We start from the raw sequence: 27,005 nt of genomic DNA, 5'->3' as shown, positions 1-27,005 counted from the left end.
ATATTTTATGCATATCTGAGTTTCTAAACTTTTTCTGTGTTAACTGCTAGCCTTCCATGTCATCAGCAGCTTCTGCAAAACTCCCCAAAAGGTCCCATTTAATTTCTTATGCTGGCTTACTATAAATCAAAACTACAATGGGGACGTCTCAGTGTGGAAGGGAAGCTTCACAGGGTCCCAGGCAACTCCCTAAGCTTCCTCATTAGGAGCTTCCTATGCTCATAAATTATGCCTTATACAAAATGTAACATCAAAGGTGATAACAAATATATGGATATTTGTTTTATATGTTGACAAGCAAGAGAATAGCAGGAAAAAGATGAATAACAGTGGTATCTAGTTTGTTTGAGGTAACAAGAAAACATACAGAAAGTGGTGTCCATAGATTGGGGAATGTTTGAATAAATGGTGGTATCTGAACGTGTGACAGTGAGAGAACCTTGACTAGTGACTTCACTGATATCTATATCTATATCTATATCTATATCTATATCTATATCTATATCTATATCTATATCTATATCTATATCTATATCTATATCTATATCTATATCTATATCTATATCTATATCTATATCTATATCTACGATTAAAGGGTCACCTAGGGTACTGAGAGGTTAACTGACCAGGATCACATAGCCATTATATGTCAAAAATGGAACTCTAACCTTGGTCTTGCTGGATTAGCCAGCCCTCTAACCACTATGTCATGTTATCTTTCATATATCAATCAAGCAGTAAACACTTATTAGGTGCCTATATTGTGCCAGGCAGTGTGCTAAACTCTAGGGATTAAGAAAAAGGCAAAAGACAGTCCTTGCTCTTAAGGAGCTAGGGAAGGCAATAGCCATAGATAAGGAAGGAAAGGGTTCTGGGGTGGGAACAGTCAAAGAAAATGCCTGGCTCCAAGAGATGGAGGGTCTTGTTCATAGAACAGCAAGAAGACCAGTGTCACTGGAACATAGGAATCTAATGAGATATTATTGGGCAATGAGAAGTGGAGTATATGAAGCATTCAGATAAAAATGGGAAGATTTATATGAACTAATACATAATTAAATGAGTAGAACCAGAAGATACACAATGGCTATAATGAAATACTGTAAATGAAAACAAATCACTGAAAGGTAGCTCAACTATGAGTAACTGGAAAACCAATAATGGTCCCTGAGGATAGACAATGAAACACAACTCTCACTTCTCATCTTGGCAGAAAGGTAAAGGCCTATAAGGGGAGAACATTGGTTCTACTGTCAGATGTGGTTTCTGTACTGACTGTTTTACTTCACTGTTTTTCTTTGTTTAAAAAGTGCTTTTTACCCTGGTAACCTTGGACAAGTCAATGAACTTTTGCGCCTCAGTTTCTTTATCAGTAAAATGAGGAGGTTGGACCAGATGGTCTCTGAAGTTCTTTCTAGCCCTAGAGCTATATAATCTTATAGTGGCAATTCTAGGGGATTGTAATTTGTCCAGAAATGACCATGATATACAAGAAAAAGGCATCTGCAAAACATTTTTTTAAATCATAATGGCAGGGGGGGCATCTAGGTGGCACAGTGGATAAAGCACTGGCCCTGGATTCAAGAGGACCTGTGTTCAAATCCAGCCTCAGATGCTTGACACTTACTAGCTGTGTGACCTTGGGCAAGTCGCTTAACGTCATTGCTCTAAAAAGAAATTATAATAGTCAACACATATGGTGCTTTACAGTTTGCAAAGCACTTGACATACATTTATTCCTTTGAGTAAGTTTCTAGTTTTCATTTGCATTTGAAAGGTCCAGCTTATGACATAAAGCACTTGACAGGTTTTACAGAACATTTTCTGGATGAGCGGCTTGCTTCACAGAAGATCTACATGGCTTGTTTCTTTGTTTATTCTTTTTTTGTGCTTGGATTCATTAGAGATGCTCTGCTGTTGAGGACAGTCTATCAATCCAGGGAAAATTTGGGAGCAAGAAGTATGAATGGCAGCTGACTCCAATTGAAGCAGTGTGACATAAGGAACCCATCACCAAATTAGTCATACAGCAGCAACCCAGGCCACCATCAGATTCTCGATCAGAATGCGTTATTCTGCTGCTGGATTGCAAATAGTTGACGAAACTTTGAGTGACAAAGAAGAGTAAGAGAGAGAGAAAGCAGTTAATTAAAATGTCAATATCAATCTCATTATGAATTTCAGGGCTGTACAACACAGCAGAATACATTTGGTAGATCAGGTTTAAAACCCAGGTTCCTTGTCAATACACACCTAGGAACTGGGTGTAGTTTTTAGTGAGTCATTTCAATCTTGATTCAATGTTCTCCTTTATCTGACAAAACTCCCAAACCTAAAGATGTTCTGGGGAAATTACGATAGTGTCTGTCCCTACAGTACAGGAATCTGTATTGAGAAGCATTGAAGAGAGTACAGGCAGTCCTTGCTATTCAACACTTCATATTTCATTGCTCGGCTTATTTGGTACTGTCTAATTAACACCTATATTCATTTCTCACTCCTTTTACCCACTCAGTTATGGTTTTGCAGCTCCTCCACAATGCTGGAACTCATATAAAAATAAAAAACCCCAAGGCTGAAATTCATATACTCAAGTCCATGAACAACCCCTTCCTATCATTCCAAAGGAATAGAAGGATGGCTATTGTTCTCCTCCTCCCTATTCTTCCCTCTCCCTTCTGAAATCATTCCTTTGTGATATGTATTCTCCTTTATGACTTCTATAGCTATAGATAATAGGACCATAGTTTGGGAATTAAAAGGAACTTTATAGGATGTGAAATTTAATCCCCTTATTTTACAAATGAGGAAACTGAGATTGATAGAGATATAGATGAGAGACAGATACATACTGTCTGTGTGAACCGGGACAAGTGTCTTAGCCTCTTACTACCCCAAACAACTTTCTAGAGATTATACATTGCAGGTCTGCATTGGTAGGAGTTCTGCCCAGAAATTATACTAATGAAGACAAAGGTCAGAATTCCTGCAGTTATTAGATGGGGTGGAGGTAGGAGGATGAAGAAGAGAAGTTGTTTCAAAAAATTCTTGCTGACCAAAATCCTAATAACAGAAGACAATCAAGTATTCAACTTGAATTCAAATGAGTCTTGAGGTGAGACCCAAAATCCAACCAGCATCTCTTCACCTAGAACTCAGAGACCAGAATCCCATTTGCCTCAATCAATAGACTGAAGCATACGTGGGAGAAACTTGGAGGTAAACACCAAAATAACAGGGAGGCAAATTCCATGCTTAACTCCAGAAAGGATTAACTCTGAAAATTCTCTATGGATTAATTTCCACCACCTAAGTATGCTACACTAATCAGCTGTCTCCTATACTGGCTGCCAAAACTACATCATCCATTCTCACCAACCTAAGTCCCTGAAACATGCTCACTCTACCTTTCTTCCAAACTCTCTGCCCTATTTTATCTAACCTTATTATCTCTTTCCTCCATAACTAGTCTACTCTCCCTTTATTCTTTTAGCTCCATTGATTATGCTCTTTGAAATTTTCACACTGGCCTCAGCCAACTCCCTTATATCCTCAAATTTTCTAAACACAATTAACCATATTTTTATAAGGAAATACTTAAGAACCAGAGAGAAGAAGCTTGGAAAATAAAATGTGGATGAAGACAAAAAGAGTCAAACACAGATGCAATATTCACCAAGGTATATTATATATACATTGCGGAGACAGAAAGTGGAAATGGGGAAGGAGTTTGGAAATTGTATCACAGGTTAGAAAAGTGGGCTATAACCAAAAAGAACAAACATAATAGAAAAAAATGTAAACATTTTACACTCAGATTAAAAAATAAAATAAATGTTACACATATAGAATCAGGAAAGAAATGGAAAGAACTGTTCTTTTGAAAAATAAAGTCTGGGAATTTTTTTTTAGCTTACCAGTTCAATATGGAGCTGTAGTATGATAAATCACTTTAAAAAGTGAATGTGGGGCAGCTAGGTGGCGCAGTGCATAGAGCACTGGCCCTGGATTCAGGAGGACCTGAGTTCAGATCCGACTCAGACACTTAAGACTTACTAGCTGTGTGACCCTGGGCAAGTCACTTAACCCCAGTTGCCTCACCAGAAAAACAAAAACAAAAACAAAGAGCAAAAAAAAAAGGTGAATGTGACCTTAAGATGATTTAATACATGAATAGTTCCCAGAATTTCTCCACTAAAGTCTTGCCCTAATGACTCTTCATTGTGTAGACAAGTTCCTAGGTTCTGGAATGCTATGCCAAAACAATCTCTATCAGATCCTTGAATGCTAAAGAGCCTTTAAGTATGATCATCTGATCATCAGTTAGACTAAGATAAAGGCTAATCACCAGATTGGTGATGAATTTATGGCCAGGTATCATATGAGCATGTTTTAAAAGTCATAGAAGGATTGCAATTTGCAATCATGGCTGCTAGGTGGCACAGTAGATAGACCATTAGCCCTGGAGTCAGAAGGACCTGAGTTCAAATCCAGATACTTACTAGCTATGCGACACTATTTGCCTCAGTTTCCTCATCTGCCAAATGAGCTGGAGAAGGAAATGGTAAACTATTCCAATATTTTTGCTAAGAGAAACCCAAAAGGGCTCACAAAGAGTTGGATGTGACCAGAACAGCTAAACAACAACAACAATATTTGTAAATTGTTTTGTTTTGTTTTGTTTTGTTGGTGAGGCAATTGGGGTTAAGTGACTTGCCCAGAGTCACACAGCTAGTAAGTGTTAAGTGTCTGAGGTCGGATTTGAACTCAGGTCCTCCTGACTCCAGGGCCGGCGCTCTATCCATTGTGCCACCTAGCTGCCCCTATACATCATTTTTACCACCTGCCACTAAGCTTTTTACAATTATTACTTCCTTTGATCCTCACAACAACAAGGGGAGGTAGGTGCTATCATTATCCCCATGTCACAGACCAGGAAACTGAGACAAACAGAGATTAAGTTATTTGCCCAGGGTCACATAAGTGGTAAGTAAGTGTCTGAGGCCTAATTTGAATCCAGTTCTTCCTGACTCTAGGCCTGGCATCCTATCCATTGTGATACTTTGGAATAGTTCTCCTCCTTTCTATAACTCTTTGTTCTTCCATCCACCCTGAAAAAAAAAAAAGGGATGAATTGAACAGACCTTTCTCTGTGGAAGAACTGGTTACTGAAGCCTTTAGATAAGGATTTTATTTCAGAGTTTATAACCCATTTCAGTATGTCTCCCTAATGTCCTCCTGACTTCAAGTGTACAGGTATATGACCTGCCACATTGTCTATGAGGACACAAGCCTGGAAAAAACCTTAAGGAATAGGGGAGGGCAGACAGAACTAATTAATTAATTCCCTTCCTACTTCCTTCTTTCTTTTCTCCCACTGAGCAGTTCTAAATACTTGCTGCTGAATTGGATTTTTTTTTTTTTGCCATAGTCTATGCATCACACGGACCTCTCCCCAAGATATATTGGCCTGGTACATAAGCAGCTTGTGTGCTCCAGGGGTGGTGTATATTTTATTTTAGATGGAACCCGTGATAAGAAACTGCATTTAGAAAGCATTTTGTATGAAGCTAAAGGCAGGCCCCAAATGAAATACAATGGGGGGAAAAATGAAAGCTTTAACATTGCATTCTCATTCATTAGAATTGCAAGCCACAAAAGTCATTATTTGTCCTGTGAGAAGGGCAAGAGTAATAGGATACACTTCAGAAAAACAAATTTAGGCACACATTGATATTTTTTTCTTCTAGAATAAGTTAAATTCTAGGAGATAATTTCACATGAAGCCAAGCTATACTGTGGTAAAAGATTGTCCTTGAGGCTTGGGGTGGGCACAGAGCCTGGATTTGTGATTTCATTAGAGTAATGCAAGGGTAAACCTTGCCATGAGACCATATACCTTTTTTTAAAAAATATATTATAATTATTATTTAATTATAGCATTTATAGCATACTTCAACGTTTGCAAAGCACTTTACAAGCATTATAGCATTTTATCCTAATGATAACCCTAGAATTTATAATTTCAAAGGGGAAATAGCATGTATGCAAAGGAAAATTAATCTCAATTTAAGGTAAAGTGTTATCACAGTGAAGAGTCTAGGATTAGTCACTAGATCGAGGTTTAAATACTATCTACTCCAGTTATGCATTATTATTATGAATTAGTATCCCCAAATTACAAATGAGGAAACTGAGGGAGGCTGGAGTGAAGTGACTTACTTAAGGTCACATAGGTAATAAATATCCAAATCTGGATACGAACTCAGATTTTTCTGATACTATGCCTATTGCTCTATCTTCTGTGCCTAGTAGCTGCTCAAATTTCAACATTATTGATTTCCTTTGTAATACTAAGGATTTTATTTTATGCAATTAAAAACACTCTGAGAAGGGCTCCTTAGGTTTCACCAGACTTCCAAAGGGGTCCATAAGAAAAAAAAAAAAAGGAAAGGAAAAGAAAAAGTTAAAAACTCCTAGAGTTGGAGAAATCCAGTATGGGGACTCCCTGCACTGATACAGATATGCAATCCCTTTGTAACTTACAGTCTCAGAGGGTCACTTGGGACACTGATAAGTTAAATGACTTGCGTTATATAAGAGGCAACACTTGAACTCAGATCTTTTTTACTCCAAAGCTAATTTTCTAGCTATTGTACCTCTATTGTTCTATATGTGCATTGGGACGGGGGCGGGGGTGGGGGGTCATTAGTGAAACAGAAAACAGACATGTACAAAAATGAGGAACCTTAGTAATTGCATTTACACATTGAAGTTCCACAATAGCAAGTGATAACTACATGATTCCGTGGCTTTCTTCATTGACATCCCTAGAAGTAGATGTACTTTTGGAACTAGACCAAGACTGGAGGAGTAGGGAATGTCAGTCAATAAATTGAACTAATAAACCTTTACTTGGTTCCATGAGGAAGACAAGGAAATATAAAAGCATCATTCTTGTGGTCAAGGAATTTATAATTTCAAAGGGGAAATAGCATGTATGCAAAGGAAAATTAATCTCAATTTAAGGTAAAGTGTTATCACAGTGAAGAGTCTAGGATTAGTCACTAGATCGAGGTTTAAATACTATCTACTCCAGTTATGCATCTGGAGACATGGTGGAAAGAGCACTGTACTTGGGGGTCCAAAGGCACCTCGGTTCCAATCTTTTACTTTTGACTTTCTAGCTATGTGAACAGGGGCCATTCTCTTAAACTCTCTATACCTCAGTTTCCTCAACTGCAAGAGATGGGATAATAATAATAATATCTGTTAGAATAGGATTAGGACAAGTGAGATGTCAGTGAAGCTATTAGGATTAGCTGTACTCTTAAAGAAATTATTTATTTACACAAAAGTGGCAGTGAACATATGTTGGAGAACAGTGAATATACTAAAGCTTGGCAGATATATTGGGTTGATAGAACTCAAATCAACAAACATTTAAGGCAATGGAGTGGAGTGGAAAAAACACAGAATTTGAACTAAAGAGACTGTGGATAGAATCTTGACTGAAACTAACCATCGGCATGGTCCTGGACAAGTCAACATGACTCTCTGAGTCTTAGTTTCTTCATGAATAAAATAAGATGTCTGGATTAGATGACTTATATAATACCTTCCCAATCTAAATCTATATCCTATTTTCTTATTGACAGGGAGAAATACAAAATAATGTGTTTATTTACAATCTAGTACAGGAGCTAAAAGTCTACCTGAGGAGTTCATTATATAAGATAAGGGTTGTTAACATTTTTTGATTCATGGAACCCTTTGGCATTCTGGTGAAGCCCACAGATTCTTCAGAATGTTTTTAAATGTATAAAATAAATTAAATAGGATTGCAAAGGAAACAAATCATACTGAAATACAGTTATCAAAAATATTTTTAAAGTTCATAGATGCCAGGTTAAGAACCCCTGATCTGGGGTCATAGTGGGTGCTAAGGTAAGAAATCAATCAATTGACCAACAAACATTGATTAAGCTCTTGCTCTGCGCAGGAGGTTAGAATCTGATAGTGGAGAGCCTTGCATGCTAGAATGATGAGTTTGGACATTATGTTTTAGGTGATAGGAAAGAGATCTAATGAGAAGGAAATTAATTTATGCAGGATGGATTGGAGCAACTGCAGCCAGAAACACTAATTAAGAGACTATCTCAGTAATCTATACAGAAAGAAAGGGATAATTGCAAGAGGTATTTCAAATGAAGAATTGACAGACCAGAATTTGAGAAATTTCCAGCTTCTGGGAGTTGAGCTTCAGTCAGAATAAGTTCCTGAAGAAAACATCCTAGCTACAAATATTAAAGGTGCTCCACCAGAAAATTTTACTATCAATTTAGAAATTTCAAAATTGGATTTCCTAAGCAAAATAAGAAGACTCCAGGGAAGCACCATTTCATGCTCAAATTATGCAGGCAGTGCAGTTAGCGGTGTAGCATAAAGCGTGATGTATTTTGGGATGGGGGGGATGAATTCAATCCTGCTTACTGTCTGCCAAATCATTGGCAAGTCATTTTCTACATGTCAGATTCCTCATATGTAAAATGGGCAGGTTGGGCTAGATATTTTCAAATATCTAGATGTAAATCCATGATCCTATGAATTTTATGGCTATATATTGAGAGAAATGCTTTCTCCCTCCTAACGGGGCAAACAACATTCAACTGGAAAGATGATAGAAGTGATATCATGTCAACAAATGTGCTAAGCTTGGAATTTTAGAACTGAGAAGGGGCCTTAGAAAACATGTGGTTCAATCATCTTATTCTATGGATGAGAACACTGAGTGCTAGAGATTGCCCACTTCTGAATATTGACATACTTACCTAGTTGTCAGTAGATCTGGCTCCATAATTCAGGTTCTCCTAATTCCTGTTCTAATCCTCTTGCCACTGTGCCATGATGCATTAATAATTGATTAAAAATCAGAAGAGAGCAAGAAAGAAATTAAAAATGCCTTCCAGATTTAAAGTTTGGTTGTCTGAAATGATAACAATTATTTACTATTAAAAACTGTCAGGAAGGGAGAGCCAGTTTGGGGCTTTAGATGATGTCATTAATGTTGGATATGTTACATTTATTAAGTGACATGCTTCAGAGTTTTCATGTAAAACTTTCCAATAGAGATTTAGAAATGTAGCATTAGCATTGAAGATAAAGGTCAGAGCTAAAGATTTTGATTTAAGAGTCATCAAAATAAAGGTAATAGTTGAGGCAATGCATAGATTAAATCTCTAAAGTAGAGATGGTAGTGAGAGCAAAAGAGAAGTTCAAGGACTGAATCTTGAGGAATCACCACATTTAAAGGAAAGAAGGAGGAAGAGAAATCAATATAAACCAAAGAAAGAGGAAACATAAAGAAGAGTCAAGAGAGCATAATGTCTAAGGAAGAAACAGAATCAAAAACATGACATGGCCAATAGAGCCAAATGTTGAGGCGGGGTCCCCCCAAAAAGGAGGAATGAAAAAGACTGGTGAATTTGGTGATTAATGTATCATTGGTGATGTCCAGGGGTGAAGTTTTAGTAGAGTGAAAGGTTTGGAAAATAGATCATCAAAGCAAGAATGGAACATAGATGGTGAAAGATTTGTTACTGTTCCCTTTATTAAAAAATTTCAGGGCCGCTAGTTGGCCCAGTGGATAGAGCACCAGCCCTGGATTCAGGAGGACCTAAGTTCAAATCTGGCCTCAGACGCTTGACACTTACTAGCTGTGTGACCCTGGGCAAGTCACTTAACCCCAATTGCCGCACCAAAAAACAAAACAAACAAACAAACAAAACATTTCTTTGCATTTTAGAACTAGTAGTTTTATAATTAAGTCAAAGAGTAAGCACAATTCCATGACATTGGGGGTATATTCCCAAATTGCTTCAAGAATGGTCATATCAATTCATAGCTCTACCAACATTATCTCTTTCTCCTCTTCTCCCTTTGCTACATTTTCCTTGTCTTTTCTTCTTCCATTTGAGATATCAGAAGGATATTCAAGTAAGATGCATTCTGTCAACATGGACATTTGGAAATGTAGGCCTGTAATTGGAGAGAGAATTAGAATTAAGGTATATACTTGTGAATAATTAGAGGAGGGATGATAGCCGAAGGCATATGAGGATCTCTAAAGGAGAGGTTGTAAAGGGAGCAAACTGGAGGACAAAAACCTGAGTCTTTGGGCAACACAGGCAAAAGGAGGAAGATGCAGTAAAGGAATCTTGGTAGGGGTGATCTGAGAAGGAGAAAGAGAACCAGAAAAGTATAGAGTCATAGAAACCAAGGAAGGAAAAAATACCATGAAATAGGGAGTTAATAATGGTGGATAGTATGAAAACTGAAAGGGGCCACTGGAAAGTCAGCCCAATCAATCTTTTAAGAGGCTGTTTTTCTTCTGTTTTTAAACACGGATGTGTTTTCCCAACTTTCACTTCAATGTTGCCCTTTCAAATTATTGTCCTATTTCTCTCCTTTCACTGTGCTGCTTCTTGCATGAATTATTTATGTGAGGTTTAGTGTGGTAGACAGAGTGTAGCAGTGTAGACACAGATTCATTGGTCCAGAGCTGGAAGCTAACTCAGAAGTCATTTGTTCTTCATGTTACAGATGAGGAAACTGAGACCCAGGACATTAAATGATTTATCCAGGGTCCCACAGGTAGTGTCAGAGGTGAAATTTGCATCCAGATTCTCCCAATCCAGAAACCAGGGTTCTTTTCACTTTGATCAAGACCAGAAGTTGAAGCAATTTTCTATTCTCCCATGCCTGGAATTTCCTCATTTCTACCTTCTTCCTGGTTTCTCTAAAATACTACCTTCTACAAGCCTTTCCCCACCCCCTCTTTTTTTTTTTTTTTAGTGAGGCAATTGGGGTCAAGTGACTTACCCAGGGTCACACAGCTAGTAAGTGTTAAGTGTCTGAGGCTGGACCTGAACCCAGGTACTCCTGACTCCAGGGCCGGTACACAATCCACTGCGCCATCTGGCTGCCCCCCCTACCCCTCTTAACACTAATTCCTTCTCTCCTTTGATTATCTTTAATTTATCATGTGTATATCTTGTTTCTACATAGCTGCTTGCATGTAGTCTCCCCTATATTTTTGCTTTTCTTTGTATTCCCCATATATAGCCTAGTGCCCAGCAAGTAGTAGGCTCTTAATAAATACTTGTTTGACTTATTGACTGAAAATCAGGGTTCCCTCTCCTTTCATAAGAAGTAAGGAAGAGGATAATGGTACCCCAAGCAATATTTTAGGATAAAGAAGATAGAAGATATGAAAGTTTCTGCTTGATGACTTTTCATTAAAGTTGTTAACAGTCATCTGTTGAATTTTGAAAATATATAGATTAAGCTGGAATATGTACCTGAGACCTCGGTGAGCAGTGTAAAAAAAGTATGTGTGTTAAACTGAGCTTTTTAAATCATGCTATATAAGCCCTTTTCCCAGAAACAATGAGACACCAGATCCTGACCAGGAGAGTATAAACAGACTGCTTATTCAGCAATATAAAATATAGCATCTTTTGAATATTTCATAGCAATGCTTCAGGTATAAACCTTCCACAGTTGGAATCCTTAGAGTAGAAAGAAACAAGAACAAAGAAAATAATCAGCAAAAAAACAATGTATAGAAATTCCAGAGTTCTGAGCTGACCAAATTATACTGGAAGAATCGATTCAATCATCTGAGACATTGGAGGGAACTGAGGGAGGGGTGTGTGTGTGTGTGTGTGTGTGTGTGTGTGTGTGTGTGTTTAACTTGAAACCCCAATGCTTGCATTAAATACCTCATAACCTCAATGTTGAAAGACACATGCATTGCTTGATATGACTTAAATTCAATCATTTATTACATTTACAATTTAATTCTTCTATCCCTATTTGATATTAGGGAATAAGAGGTTTTAATAGCTGTAAGACTAAGGCAAAAGAATCAGAGCCATTGACCTGAGGATACACTGTCTTATAGACTAAAACACTTTATATAGAGTGCATGTGTACATTAAATTCATAAAGTATATTTAACTTAGGGTTGTGAAAAGATTACACATTTTCCTAGGTCCTCTATATTTATGTATGTCTGTGCTTTTATTGAGGTGGGGATTGAGTCTGCTCAGAGTAGGTATATCATTTTATTTAATAGTTCCCTTTTTATTATTAATGGGACCCATTTTCATATATCTAGATGATCTGATTTTAAATTAATCCTTCACTCAGTAGGTTTTGTCTGCTTTTTAAAAATTGGCAACCACTACAGCTCCTTTTTTCACTGATAAGTTGTGGGTTGTTTCTGCTTGAACAGTAACAGGAGGTTGGTACCATAAGAAATCTTTCTGTCTTCATGGTGTTTTAGAAGTTGGATTTTTTTTCTTTCACAAAAATAGACCAAAATATCATGATCTTAAATGTATTGGCTAATTCTTGGTGGCTCAGAGGAATCTCATTTAATTTTTTACAGTTTACATTTATAGGGAAAAAGCAATTAAGAGGTTACAAATTTCCTTAAAAGGAAAAAAATGAAGTATATTCTTCCAAGAGCTGAAAAAAGAAACCCTATTTATTTTCATGGATTCAGAGAGAAGACAAAGAAATAAAAGAGGGGATTCAGTAATTATAGTTTATTCCACTATTTACTTATATGGACATAAAAGCAAAAAAGCAATATGGTGGACAGGGCAAGTCTTGGAGTCTAGCTCAAGTCTCACTTCTGACATGGACTAACTGTGTGTGCCTTGGCAAGTCATTGGAAACATCAATGCTCCCAGTCACCTCTCTAAGACTATACATTGTCAGCAGTTGGTGAGATTATATGTAAAAAGAAACAAAAACATTAGCAAATGACCCAAAATAAGGCTAGTAAAAAACCAGTCTCCAATTTACCTTATATCTTTGATACCACCTCCTCTGTTTAAGGGCAGCTAAGGGGCACAGTGGATAGAGTTCCAGGTCTGGAGTCAGGAAGACTCATCTTCCTGCGTTCAAACCTGCCTTCATACTACTTCCTAGGTCTGTGACCCTGGGCAAGTCATTTAACCCTGTTTGCCTCAGTTTCCTCATCTGTAAAATGAGATGAAGAAGAAAATGGCAAACCAATCCAGTATCTTTGCCAAGAAACCCACACACACAAAAACAGGGGGTCACAAAGAATCAGATACAGCCAAACAACAACCTCCATTTAAAGACTTCTTGTTGGCATTATTATCGATTCTTTTTATTCCTCAGTTCTTGTCCTAACTAAATTAACTAGTTATGTAAACTTGGGGAAATTGATTAATCCTTATTCTTGGTTTCCTCATCATTAAGATGAGAATACCACAGTGGTTGCATTACCCATTTCAGCATTTTTGTGAAGATCAGATGAAAAAATGCATGTGAACATATCTTTGAAAAATATAGTGCTATACAAATATAATATTATTAATACTTTAAATCTACATTGCAGCTAACATCCCAGAAGGAGTTATAAGGGGAGGTGATATGAGGTCTCCTGCTTTCCAAAGTGGTGTTTTATGTCTTGTGCCCCTACATGAATCAGCAAGGAAGCTATTTTAGAGAGAAAGAAAGGGCAGCTCTCTTTAGGTAGGAACATTACATCAGACTGAAAGGTGTTGATGTAAGAAACTGAAATGGCATAGGTAATACCAAAATAGGGTTACTGTAAAACAGAATGGAAAGAGCACTGGCCCTGGAATTGGAGTACCTGCGTTCAAATCTGGCCTTTGACAATTCTTTAATCCCTGGGTGAACCTGACCAAGTCACAACATCCCTGGGCCTCGGTTTCCTTACCTGTAAAAAAGAGGACATTGAATTAAATCAAGGGGTATAAACCTGGGGTCAGTGAAACCTGAAGAGGCCCATGAATAGCTTTCAGAAGTAGCTGGTGGTGTGGTGCCCTGGATCTGGAGTCAGGAAGACCCCAGTTCAAATCCAGCTTCAGATACTTACTTGTGGTATGAACTTGGGCAAGTCATGTAACCTTTGTTTGTCTCAGTTTCCCCTTCTGTAAAATGAGATTAAAAAAACCACCTCCCATGGTTGTTATAAGGATTAACTGAGAAAACATTTGTTTAAAAATGAGTTTAGTAATATGCCTGGCACACATTAGGTACCATATAAGTGGTCCCTGAACTTGGATGAGAAAAAATATATATCTTTATTTTCACTAACCTCTCACTGAAATGTAGCATTTCCTTCAATTGCTTAACATTATTTTGAGCAAGGGGTCCACAGGCTTCACCAGCCTGCCCAACAGGTTCACGATACACAAAAGGCTAAGAATCCCTGGATTCTTAGGATTTCTAAGGTCTTTCCAGTTCCAGATCCACAAATCTAAAATCCAAAATGTTACTTCCTGCTGCTCCTAAATTAGTTCTTCACATTCAGTTCAATTCAACAACTATTTATTAAGTACCTGATGTATACATAGCACTATGCTAAAGGTTGAGGTAGATAAAAAATTAAGATAAAACATGGCCCCTGATTTCATTAAGCTTACAATCTAGTAGGGAGATAAAAGACATATACAAATATCTGAAATACAAAGTAATGCATGCTAAGTATGTCAGAAAGCTACCAAGGGTTAAGAATGGTCCCATGGTATTTATAAAGATCTGTTTTCATGGAGATTATCATTCATAGGAGCTCTTAGTCTGTAGTCCATGAACTATTTTTTTTAAAGTATTTTGATAACTGTCTTTCCCTTTGTAGAACTGTATTTCCCTTTGTAGAACTTCCCTTTTGATAACTAGTTCCCTTTTTGATCCAATGCATTTAAAAATAGTGCTCTGAGAAAGGGTCCATGGGCTCCAGCAGACTGTTAAAAGGATCCATGGGAGGAATAAAGGTTAAAATCCTTGAAAAGGAGGGTAAGACATAAACACAGATACATATAATCATGGCAAGTTCCTTAAATGTTTTCCTGCAAAATGTCACATGAAGTGACAGTTGAAGAAAGGTCATTATTGATTAAGAGGTTCAGAGAAGTCTTCATGAAGGAAGCGATTTTTTTTATTTAAACTCCAAAAAATGGGCAAGAATGCAATGGGCTTATAATAATGGTGAGAGACAGAGACATTTTAGTCCTAGGAAACATGATGAGCAAATCTATGCAGGTTGGAAGACTCAGCATGTGTTCAAGGGATGATAAAGAGCAGTACAATTTGATGACTACCACTACCACCACTACCACTACTACTACTACTACTACTACTACTACTACTACTACTACAATATCAATAGTGATAATGATAATAGCTGGGTTTATGTTAAACTTTCAGGTATATACAGCACTTTACAAACATTTTCTCATTCTAGCCTTACAACATCCCTCAAGGTTATGTGCTATTATTATCCTCATTTTACAACTGAGGAAACTGAGGCAGATAGACTAAGTGACTGATCAAGGTCAAACAGCTACTAAGTGTCTGAGGTCAGATTTCATCATGGGTCTTCTTTAACCCAGGTCCAACATTATCCATTATATCATATACTTGCCCACTTACTACATTTTCTAATATATGGAGGCTGAGAATATAAGTGTAGTCAAATAGATTCAAATCAACCTGCTCTAGAGTTGGTATTCCAGGGATGGTTCTAAAGTCAACCTAGCAATGAATCCACTCTTTGAGAGATCTGGATAATGTACTAGATAGAGTATGGGACCTAGAGTCAGGAAGGGGTTAGGTAATAAAGATTTATATAGCACCTACTATGTGGCAGATAATGTGCTAAGCACTTTTCATAACTGTTTTCTCATTTGAGAATAACAACAACCCTGTGAGGTAGATTCTGTTATTATTTCCATTCTATAGTTAGAGAAACTGAAGTAAATGATGATAAACTGACTTGCCCAAGGTCACACAGCTAGTAAGTGTTGGAACCTGGATTTGCACCCAGGACTCCCTGACCCCAAGGGTAGCTGGGTGGCACAGTAGATAGAGTGCTGTTCCTAAAGTCAGGAACACCCTTCTTCCTGTGTTCAAATTCTGCCTCAGACAACTAACTATGTGACCCTGGGTAAGTCACTTACCCCTGTTTGCCTCATTTTCCTCATCTGTAAAAAGAGCTAAAGAAGGAAATGGCAAACAGCTCTTGCCAAGAAAACCTCAAATGGGGTCATGAAGAGTAGGTCATAACTGCGACAAATAAAAAAAAATAACTTTCTGACTCCAGGCCCAGTGTTCCATCCACTGCACAACCTACTTAAGTAGGAATATGTCATTTCAAATCCTGCATCAGATACTAGCTGTGGGAGCAGGCAGTCTAATCTTTCTATGACTTAGTTTCATCATCTACAAAATGAGAGAATTGGCTCCTCATACTCTTCCCAGCTCCAAATCAATGGTTCTGTGATCCTTTCAGTTACAACATTCCTTCTTGTTGTTTCCCCCTTCCTTTGCACCCTGTGAATTGTTTCTCACAAATATTGTGGGGTTTTTTCCTTGTCTGTGAGTAGAAAGCAATTTAAGCACTTATATGTATAACACATTTAACTTCAGTAAAAATAATTTTCCCCTTATGAATGACAAATGAGATGATTGCTTGTACTATGCTTGAATCCTAACAAAAGAATCCTGCCTTGAGTATATCCAAGATACTTCTTTAATTCAGTAAATAATGTATAACGGCATATACAGCACTAATTAAGGGTTGTAAAGAGCTGTGTGATCTCAAATGAAAGGCATTACAGAAATGTGAAGAAGCCAGTACATAAAGTTTTCAACTTCAAAGCTGTTAGCCGAAATTAATCTTCAGAATAGAACTATCAGCCCCTTTATATAGTTGGAGAACCTGAGGCACACTGGAGGACCACAACAGATCACAGAACACACACACACACACACACACACACACACACACACACAAGTTTTCCTTTTGACTTCTTGTTTTCTGATTTCTTTATGTGGATTGGTTCTAACAGTACAATATTTCATTATCAATCAGTCAAACATTTATTAAGTACTTACTATGTGTGAGGTGCTGTTCTAAGGGCTGGTGATAGAAAGAAAGGCAAAGGAGAGTCCTTTGCCTCCAGAAGCTCATAATCTAACCAGAGAAACTACAAGCAAACAAATATGTACAAACAGTCAGAATGCAGGATAAATTGCAAACAATAAACAGCTAAAAGGCTTTAGAGGGGGGTCACCAAAGACTGCCCATAGGAAAATGCCTGGGGTCAGGATATAGAGTGTATCATGCAGAGGAATAGCAAGAAGGCCAGTGTCATTGGATCTGACAGTTCAATGGAGAATAGCAGGTGTTACATGATCAGAAGTGCGCTTCAGGAAATTCTCTCCCATTAGACCGTGAGTGCCTTGAGAGCAGCAACTATTTTTAGTCCCCTTTTTTGGCATCCCTAGCACTTAGCACAGTGTCTGGCACATAGTAGGCCCTTAATAAATGCGTATTGACCAATTGACTATTTGTTCAGCCATCCACAACAATTAAATGGCCATTAATGTTACTTGGTTGTTTTCTATTTTTAAAAAGATTAATGATATATGTATGTGTATGTTTGTATATATTCACTGACTTCTTCAATGAAAGAATCAACTCTTCCAGAAGTAGCCCATTTCAACATTGGTATAATCTCCTGAGATATGTATCAGACTAGAAAATTACCAATTAAACTAAATACATTTATTATGACCTAGTACACTAGGTATTGAAGACAATAAGATGAAAAATGATCCAGTGTTTGTCCTCAGGGAGCTTTTCATCCAATGTGGGACATGAATTCCAGTAATTGATATAAATATGATATGGAGAAATCTGGATTAAAGTATTCTAAGAAAATTTGAAATAGAAATAATGACTTTCATCTGGGAAAACCAAGGAATTCTTCATAGAGAGTGTCGCCTGAACTGGACCATGAAAAAAAATGTATTCCAAGAGGTAGAGAATAAAAAGGAATATGTTACAAACATTGTGGATAGTCTGTTTAAAGACACAGAGATAGGAAAGATCCGAACTAGAATGGCGCAAATAGCTAGTGATCCATTCATCTAGAATGCAGAGCCTGTAGAGGTTAGGGACATGGAATCAGGCCAGAAAGATATACTGGAGTCAATATTGGCTGTCCCACAGGACTCTGTCCTGGGGCCTCTTCTCTTCTCTACTTTTCATGATGACCTCATAAGTTCCCATGATTTCAACAATCATCTCTAAGCATATGATTGTCAGATTTATTTGTCTAGCCCTAACTAACCTCTCTTCTGACTCCTGTCTTGTATCTTTGGCTAGCTGTTGAGTTGGCAGAATTTTGAAGGGCCAATTGAAAGAACTAGAGATGTTTAGCCTGGAGAAAATAGGACTTGGAGTATATGATAGGATTTTTTCTTTTTTTTGCTTGGTCCAGAAGGTATACCTTAAAGAAATGGGTAGAAACTGCAGCAAGACAGGTTTAATCCCACTAAAAAGAAAAACTTCCTAACAATCACAGTCCAAAAGTAGAGTGGGCTGACTCAGAAGTCAATGTGTTCCCCTTCACTGAAGGTCTTCAAGTCAAAGCTGGTTTACCACTTGTTGGGGAAATTGGAGAGAAGATTCTTGTTGAGGTATAGGTTGTGCAAAAGGGTCCCTGGGATCTCTTCCAATTCTGAGATTCTGTAATCCTGTGGTTTTCCACGCAAAAATTTTCATGTGCACTTTGGATATGTGTATAATTTAGTATTCAAAAGGAAAAATATCTCTAGCATAAAGAATACTTGTTTCCCAAAATAACTATGCACATCATGGAGAATTTGAGTTCCAATAAGCACAACAGGGAAAAGTCTTGTCTAAATAATAACCAACTCATTGTTTGAGAACTAGGTGATAGAATACTTTTATTGTTTAGTCCTAGAAGACAGAACTAGGATCAGTAATGGGGAGAAGCTTCAAAGAGGCCTAAATTGGCCTTAATATCAGGGAATACTTCTAAAACTTAAATCTGCCCAAATATGAAATAGGTTGCCTCGAAGAGGCCATGGATTCTGCTTCTTTGGATATTGTCAAGTAGAGGATAGATGGCCATTTGTCCAGCATGGCCTAGTGGGGATTTCTTTCTTGTTTGGTTTCTGAGTCTTAAGATTCTGTAATTTTGTGATTGTGTGGACCACAAGTATTCAAACATGGGCATAGATGTGTAATAGTTCAGTATAAATAGTCTGTGACATTTTTATTGAGGGTAGCAATTTAACTTTGAAGGGACATTTGATGAAACTTTTGATTTTTCTCAGTCTCTGTGAGGGGTCTCAGAGGAAGGCTCTGCCCTTTACCATAGTGGTCTCACTCCTGGATAACTCCCCCATTTCATTTGGCAAGTGATGAAAGTAAATTTAATTTCTCCTTCCTCAGGCAGCATAGCCTGCTGACTAATCTGCTAATTGGGTTGCAGAGAAGAAGAAAGAAAAGAGAGTTTAAAAGCATTCCTTGAGTTATGTGGTAAAAAGTAGTAAAGGGTCCACATGGGAAATGGGATTTCCTCTGTCCCCAGATAAAAGGTCAAGAATGATTCGCACCTCTTTCATCAGATGTGAAATGTCATCTTTTTCAAATAGCTTTCTGCTTCTGTACTTAATTAATTAAGATATAGACTAATCTCAATTTATTTACTTCTCTCAATCTGAGGAAAAATTCATCTAAAATAGTATTTCCTGGGGGCAGCTAGTTGGTGCAGTGGATAAAGCACTGGCCCTGGATTCAGGAGGACCTGAGTTCAAATTCTGACCCAGACATAACACTTACTAGCTGTGTGATCCTGGGCAAGTCACTTAATCCTCATTGCCCTGCAAACAAAACAAAACAACAACAATAAAAAACAGAATAGTATTTCCTTTGAACTTTCAATTATACATACTGGTGAGCCCCATCCCCTTATTAATCCCCTTATTACCCATTATGGATCCTGTGGTGGGCAAACAGGATTCAGACTGGTGATTGTGAGAATGATTGTTTTTCATTGTCTGCTTATCATAATCAAGTCTGGCCAGAAAGAAGAGAGGAGAAAGTGTACCTTCCCCCCTTTCTTTGAAGAGGTAGGAGACTACGGGTGGGGATCATTGCATAAACAATCAGATTTGGTTCATGTGTTGGTTAGTTTTGCAGAACTCATTTTTCCTTCTCAATTTTTTTATTCCTAAATTACAAGGGATGGATTTCTCAGAAGATAGGTACATTTGGAAATAAAGATGAAGGTTTTTTTTTTAAAAGATGCCGATATTTTTTAAAACATAAAGGATGTTCATAGGGATCCCTAAGGATTTACAAAGGAACATAAGGGGAAGCATAGAAATTCTGACACTGAATTAAGAGCATATACTTAATAATAAATGATAGTTTACATTTATATAAGAGCTCAAAGTGATTTGATATTTGTTAACTCATGGAATTCTAACAACAACCCTGAGAAGCAGAAATTTTAAGTATTATTTCAATCATTTTACCCTTAAAGAAAATGGAAGTAAGAAAAGTGAAGCAATTTGCTCGAGGTCAGACAGACAAAAAATGGTAGAGTACGGGCCCCAAATCCTAGACTTCTGGCTCCCAAGTTAACTGTGCTCTGTCCTATATATTCTCATCTCAAGCAATCAATCCAGAATCATAAAATCAATGAAATTCAGAACTAAGAAGAAATAGAATGACCACTTATCATCTGGGATCCATGAACCATTTAAAAAAAGTTTAATAATTATTTCAATATAATTGATTTCCTTTGTAATCCTATATATTTTATTTTTTACATTTAAAACGTTACTCAGAGAATGGGCCCTTTGGCTTCATCAGACCAGGAAACGGGGGTTCATGACACAAGAAAGCTTAAGAACTTCCGTATCTAACCCTGTTCCAGAAAAGAAGTGCAAACAAATATTTATTATTAGAAACTTGGCTTCATTACCACTACATTCCCCACAAATTGTGAACTACTGATGTTGGACTTAATTTTTCTGTCCACTTATTCAACTATCAGGAAAATTAAATTTAGTTTCAAGTTCCATTAGAAATAACTTCTTTCACTACTGAGATTTCATCTTGGAGCTTAAAAAAAAAAAAAGATTAGAACATGGCCCAAGGTACAATTTACATCAATTGTTAGCCAGTTACTGACTTAAAGGCTCATGCAGATAATCAATAAATCAATCAAAAAAACTCTTATTTAGTTCCTACTGTGTGCTGGGTATTATGACAGAAAGGGCATGAAGAGTAGCATAAGTTTGATAAGGCTTTCTCTGTTCTTAGAAATTCACATTACATATTTATGCTCTTTCCTTGTTTTAACAAGAAAAGAGTTCTTGATTTTATGGTTCCAGGGTCACATGACCCAGAACTCTAACCCTGAGATGAGGGTAGGGAGAGGACAACATATTGTCTTTCAAGTTAACTGTCATGCGTTAAGTTGTTTCTTGGAAGGTAATCGTGTAATGGCCAATTATTTCAGTACACTTACTAGTGTGAGGCTGTATAGAACTCATAATTAGACCACAGTCCCTGCCCACTGGGCTTACTGCTTAAAAAAAACACACACTCAAATATGCAGCACAGACACTATTAATTTAAGAGAGGATAAAAGAGTTACTAAATATATTCCCAGCCTCAATATTCCCAACTTACTTTCCACCTTACCTATATTTAGCTGGAGGCAGCTTTCAGAGTTCACTTTGCATTTACAGGAGAGTTAACCTAAATTCACTGTTTACTGGACACCTCTCACAGACAGAGCATCTGAGCAAACCTGAGTGCTTGAGAGGTCATGGCCTCCCAATACAATAGAGGCTCATTACAGCTGGATGAAAAATGCTGGCCAGTGCAAGAAACTTAACACTTCTCATTCTAATCTATATATTTAACAGCAGCTGAATCTGCTCTGCTTAGACCCATTCCTCTCATCTGCCATATAACTGTGAGTTTCTAAACAACACTGAAAGAATGATGTAGCTGGGATCACTTATACAGAGAATTCGGGAAGTACACATGAGACAAAAAGATTCCTTTAACATTTGGCCAAGGGTAGCTCTTTAGAGTACCATAAGCAAGCTAGGGACCAACATCCCCATTTTTTGATAATACCAGCCAAGACCCAAAGAAAAAAAGGTGGCAAGATTGCCTAGTTTGGTGAAAAGACTGTCACTCAACCCTAGAATAATCTATACTTCATCTTCTTCCTTTGTTCATATTCCTAGCATTTACTCACCCAGATAGACCTGTCTAGACTTCTACTCTTGGCATTTCCTAGTCAGAGTCATCTCATTGCTTTCTGATCCCAGAATCAACTTAATTTAATAGTTCTGACCTGATATTTTGTAAGATTTAATATGTCATAGATAAGTAGGTAATATACAATATAAAGTATTTAAGGATAGTGTGTATATATGTGTGTGTGTGACATATATTTATATATGACATATTTGTATATATATCCATGTATGGGTATATCAATGTATGTATATGTGTGTGTGCATGCACACACACACAGTATCCCAAAAGACTTTTGGAACACCTTGTTTATACATAATATATGTACACACATACAAAAAATGTTTGTGTATGTGGATAGACAGACAAAAGGATGGATGGATGTATATCTCTGACTACTGTCCTCTCCCTGGTTTCATTTAAGTCCCAACTAAAACCTTACCTTCTACAGGAATCTTTCTCTAACCCCTCAATTCCTGTGCTTGCTTTCTTTTAATTATTTCCTATTTATGCTGTATATAGCTTATTCTGTATATATTTGTCTGTTTGATGTTTCCCCCATTAGATTTTAAGCTCCTTGGGGGCAGAGACTGTTTTTTGCCTCTTTTGTATCCCCAGTGCTTAGCACAGTGCCTGGCACATACATTGTGAGCACTTAAAAATGTTTATTGAATTGTGAACAGTGTCAGGTAAGTGGCACAATGAATAGAGTTTGAATTCTGGCTCAGAAAAATAAGCTGTGTGAGTTTGGCCAAGTCACAAATTCCTCTGCCTTAACTTCCTTATCTATAAAAGCAGGATAATAACAACACCTCCCTTACAGGGTTGTCATGAGTAATAAATTAGACTATATATGTGTGTGTGAATAAAATGTGAACTCGTATGTATGTTCATATATGTTTTATATATATGCACATATACATATATAACTTTGTGTATATATACATATATGTGTGTTTGTACATATGTAAGCATATGTATGTATATGTATCCAAAATTGTTGGATCAGGTTACATATTCCTTTTAAGTAAGTACATGGGACATTTGGGGAAGTTGAGCAAATTAATTCAGGCCACAAGTGTCTCATTTAGTGTATTCACACAGTAATTTATTAAATAATACATTAATGGTCTGAAAAAAATTAATAGAGCATTATGGGGGAATGGGAAGAAAACTGGACTCAGAGTCAAGAGCTGTAAGCTACATATGTAACCTAGCCCTGCTACTAATTAGTGTGTGACTTTGGCCTTACTTTCCTCAGGACCTTCTGTTTTCTCAGCTATAAAATGAGCATTTTGGATTTGACAGACTCTAAAGATCCTTCCAGAGCTCTGCCATTTACTGAGTATCTGATGCCAAGGAAAAATGAGATAGGATCTCTTGAACAGAAAATATCCTCAAATATTTTTTTCTTATAACATAGCCATGTCCTTCCCTAATATACTCCTTCAATGTTACTTTGTGTTATAGAGTTGACTTTGATGTTTCAAAGGCTAGGCTAGAAGAAAAGAAAAAAAAAAAAAACCTTTGGCAGGTCCAACCAAATGAGAAATACTTCCAGTACATTTTTAGTAGAACACGAACTACCTGTAGGCAGGGATTGATTGTCTCACTTTTATGTTTCTATCCCCATTGTGCACCTAGCACAATCTCTAGCACACAGAGGTATATAATAAATGCTGGTTGAATGATGCCTTAAATATAGGGCAGATAACAAACTATGTGCCTGTTGTCCAAGGAAAAACCTACCTGAGTTTGGAAAGGTTAATTTGTTTTCCGTTTGTTTTTTAATCACTTGTAACAGATATCTACTTGAGTCTACAATTACATCTACAGTCTGGAGGGATCTCATGATATGCACTAGTGGAGGGAACAGAGACCTTGATAAAATCACAGATCCTTGGAGTATTGGAGGAATCTTATGACTTAATGAAACAAGTAAAACACAATTCCACTACCATGACCACAAGTTATTTGATAAGTAAAACTTATCAACAAAAAAAAATGAAATTTAAAGTAACATTTGGTAAATGTATGTCTTATAATGTGATGTCCCAAACTTGAATAATGATGAAATTATTTCATATTTATTGAACTAGCAAGTCTCTAGAGTGCTGAAAAACCTAGAGAATGCTATCTTTTCAAATCTTCCATTTAAAGAGATATGTCTATCCCTATGCTTCTAATGTATTTTCCATTTTCCTTTATTGTAGACCAGAGAGAGGAATGCAGTAAAGATTATAAAAACATTTCTGCTAACATTTTAAAAATTATTCCTTGGAATGAAACAAATGAACACCAATGGAGTGTATCTTTTCCCATTCTCACTGAGGCACTCGATGATACCTGATAACCTGATTGTGAGTACAGATGGACAAAATGCTGTGTTTTCCATAGTTCTCTTACTGAAGGCATTTAATTCTGTCTCCAAAAGGCCATATTCCCATGGATGAAAAGGTAGTTTGTCGTCTTTTACATTATTTATTTGAAAATAATTTAACTGGGGAATTTCTGATGAGACCATCACAATATTTTTGCTTATGACTGTGCTGGGTGATATAAAAAAATAATGACATGGTACGAGCTTTCAATCCAATATCATTACAAACCCCCGACAAAGGCTTTGGGAGATAACCCTTTTCCAGTTTATCAAGATATTCATTTATGATCAGGGAGTTAACAGAAATGGTACAGAATTTTAACTCACTAATATTTTTCCTAGTGGGTCAGATCTTAGTAATGAAGCATCCCAGCACACAGGAAAGAAGAAGCCGTCAAAACATTGATTCAAATGAGGCAAGTGTGCAGATTTTTAGTACTATAGGCATATAAATTGCTGTCAGTATCACAATAGGAAAGGTCTCTAGGGTAGGACAATCTTTCTATGTCCTTGGAGATCTGTAGAATGTTAACAAGATCACCATTGTCCTTCTTTTCAATGAATGTTCCAGGCTCTTTGTGCATGTACGTGAAACTCCCATGGTAGTTTATGAAGATTACTCTGTGTGTGTATATATATGTGTGTGTGTTTTCCATTCATTGAAAGGTACTTTTATATGGTTGACATGCATGATTTTTGGACATGTGGCAGCTGATAAATTTTAGGGGAACCAAATTCAGTACCTGACTGAAAATTAGAGATTCCCTTTAAAAAAGAAATTGCATCTAAGATTTTGTGCCCTCCCGCTACTTGGCTCCTATAGTCCTCCCATATTCTTTTTCTCCATCAGTTAATATTTACCAAGCTCTCACACTATGTGTGAATCTATATCCTCCATCTCCTTCCCCTCCCCTTCTTACTACCCTGAGCTGCCATTTCTACTTTTTTTTTTTTCCCTAGAAAAGCCGTATAGCCCCTCTTCTGCTCCTGTCACTGGTGTCCACCCTTTTGGCACCAACCATTTTGTCTTTCAGCATCAATTGTGCTGTTTGCATCTATTATTCATCCCTAGATTCTACTTTGAGAAATGCAGCTCTACGGGACCAGCACTCATCTGATGCCACAGTGACAATACCCAGGGAGGAGGAAGTTAAAGCTACATCAACATTTATTTCCCTTATGGAGGGAGCAACAATACCAAGAGGAATTTCATTTAGCTTAAGCTTTGAATACATATTTTCAGCTCAACAAAGTCCGCATATTATTCCTCGATCTTGTTGAGGTGCCTGGTTTTCCTGGGGTAGCACAAAAGACTTTAGAGCAAGGGGTTAAGGTTAAGGCTAACACATGACAATACTACTTCTTTGTTCAGCAATCTTCAGTGCTCTACTGATATATAAAATACAAACTCTTTAGGCTGGGTTTAAAGGCCCTTCTCAGCCTTGTTTTACAGACCACCTGCCCTACCTTCTTTCACAAACTCTACATTTTAGTTATACTGGACTTACTGGCTGGTGCCCAAAGCTGATAGTCTAGTCTCCACCTTTGTGCAGCCACATAAGCTCTCCCAGTTCTTGGAATACCCTCTCTTCTCAACTCTACATTGCAGAATCCCTGCCTCCTTGGGTCATCTCCTCGATGAAGCCTCCACTGATCTGTCCCAGTTGATATTCTCTCTACCTTTTCAATTTTTCTTGAACTACACTTGGGTACTTATGCATTGTAATGACACAGTAGCATGCAAGTATTTTTGAGCATCTACTCTACCAATACATTCAGTCACTTGAATCATATCTTGACCCTTTCATTTTACAGATCTGGAAACTGAGTTCCACAGAGGTTCAGCAACTAACTCAAAGTCAAAAAGACAATAACTATAATATGGATTTATATAGATTAGAAAAAATATTGTCATGAAGAGATTAGATGAAATAGCAAATAGAAATGTAATTATATTACTACATTTGGATATGTATTCATAAAGTCAATCACATACACCAGTGTAATACATGCATGCATATATTACACAAGAATTTGTATGTCCCTATATAAAAACTAACAAAAATTGTTAGTGATTATAATTCCTTCCATTTGACAGATTTAAATACATTTTTGATGAAATTTCTGTGGATTTCTATCTCTATAGTAGTGCTACAGTTGAATAGCTATCTATCAAGGAACATATCAATAAAGCATAGGTCAATAATGCAAAATACAGAAATTTAATTTTAAATGGAGGGGGAAAGAAGAATGAACAATACATTTTCTTTAAACTGTGTAAGTTCAAATCATTATATATACTTAGAATCCTAAGACAATAAGATCCACAGTGTATCAGATTTTAAATTCTACCTTGGAAATAATTTTGTTTTCATAAAGCAGCTCTGTATATATTTTACAATAAGGATCTTCATTTCCTAAGTGGAGATTCTATACATACATATATAAGACCCCCCC

This window comes from Dromiciops gliroides, chromosome 4, assembly GCF_019393635.1.
Source record: "Dromiciops gliroides isolate mDroGli1 chromosome 4, mDroGli1.pri, whole genome shotgun sequence".
Lineage (NCBI taxonomy): Eukaryota > Metazoa > Chordata > Mammalia > Microbiotheria > Microbiotheriidae > Dromiciops > Dromiciops gliroides.
The sequence above is the reverse complement of the archived record's forward strand: the minus strand, read 5'-3'. Positions refer to the sequence as shown.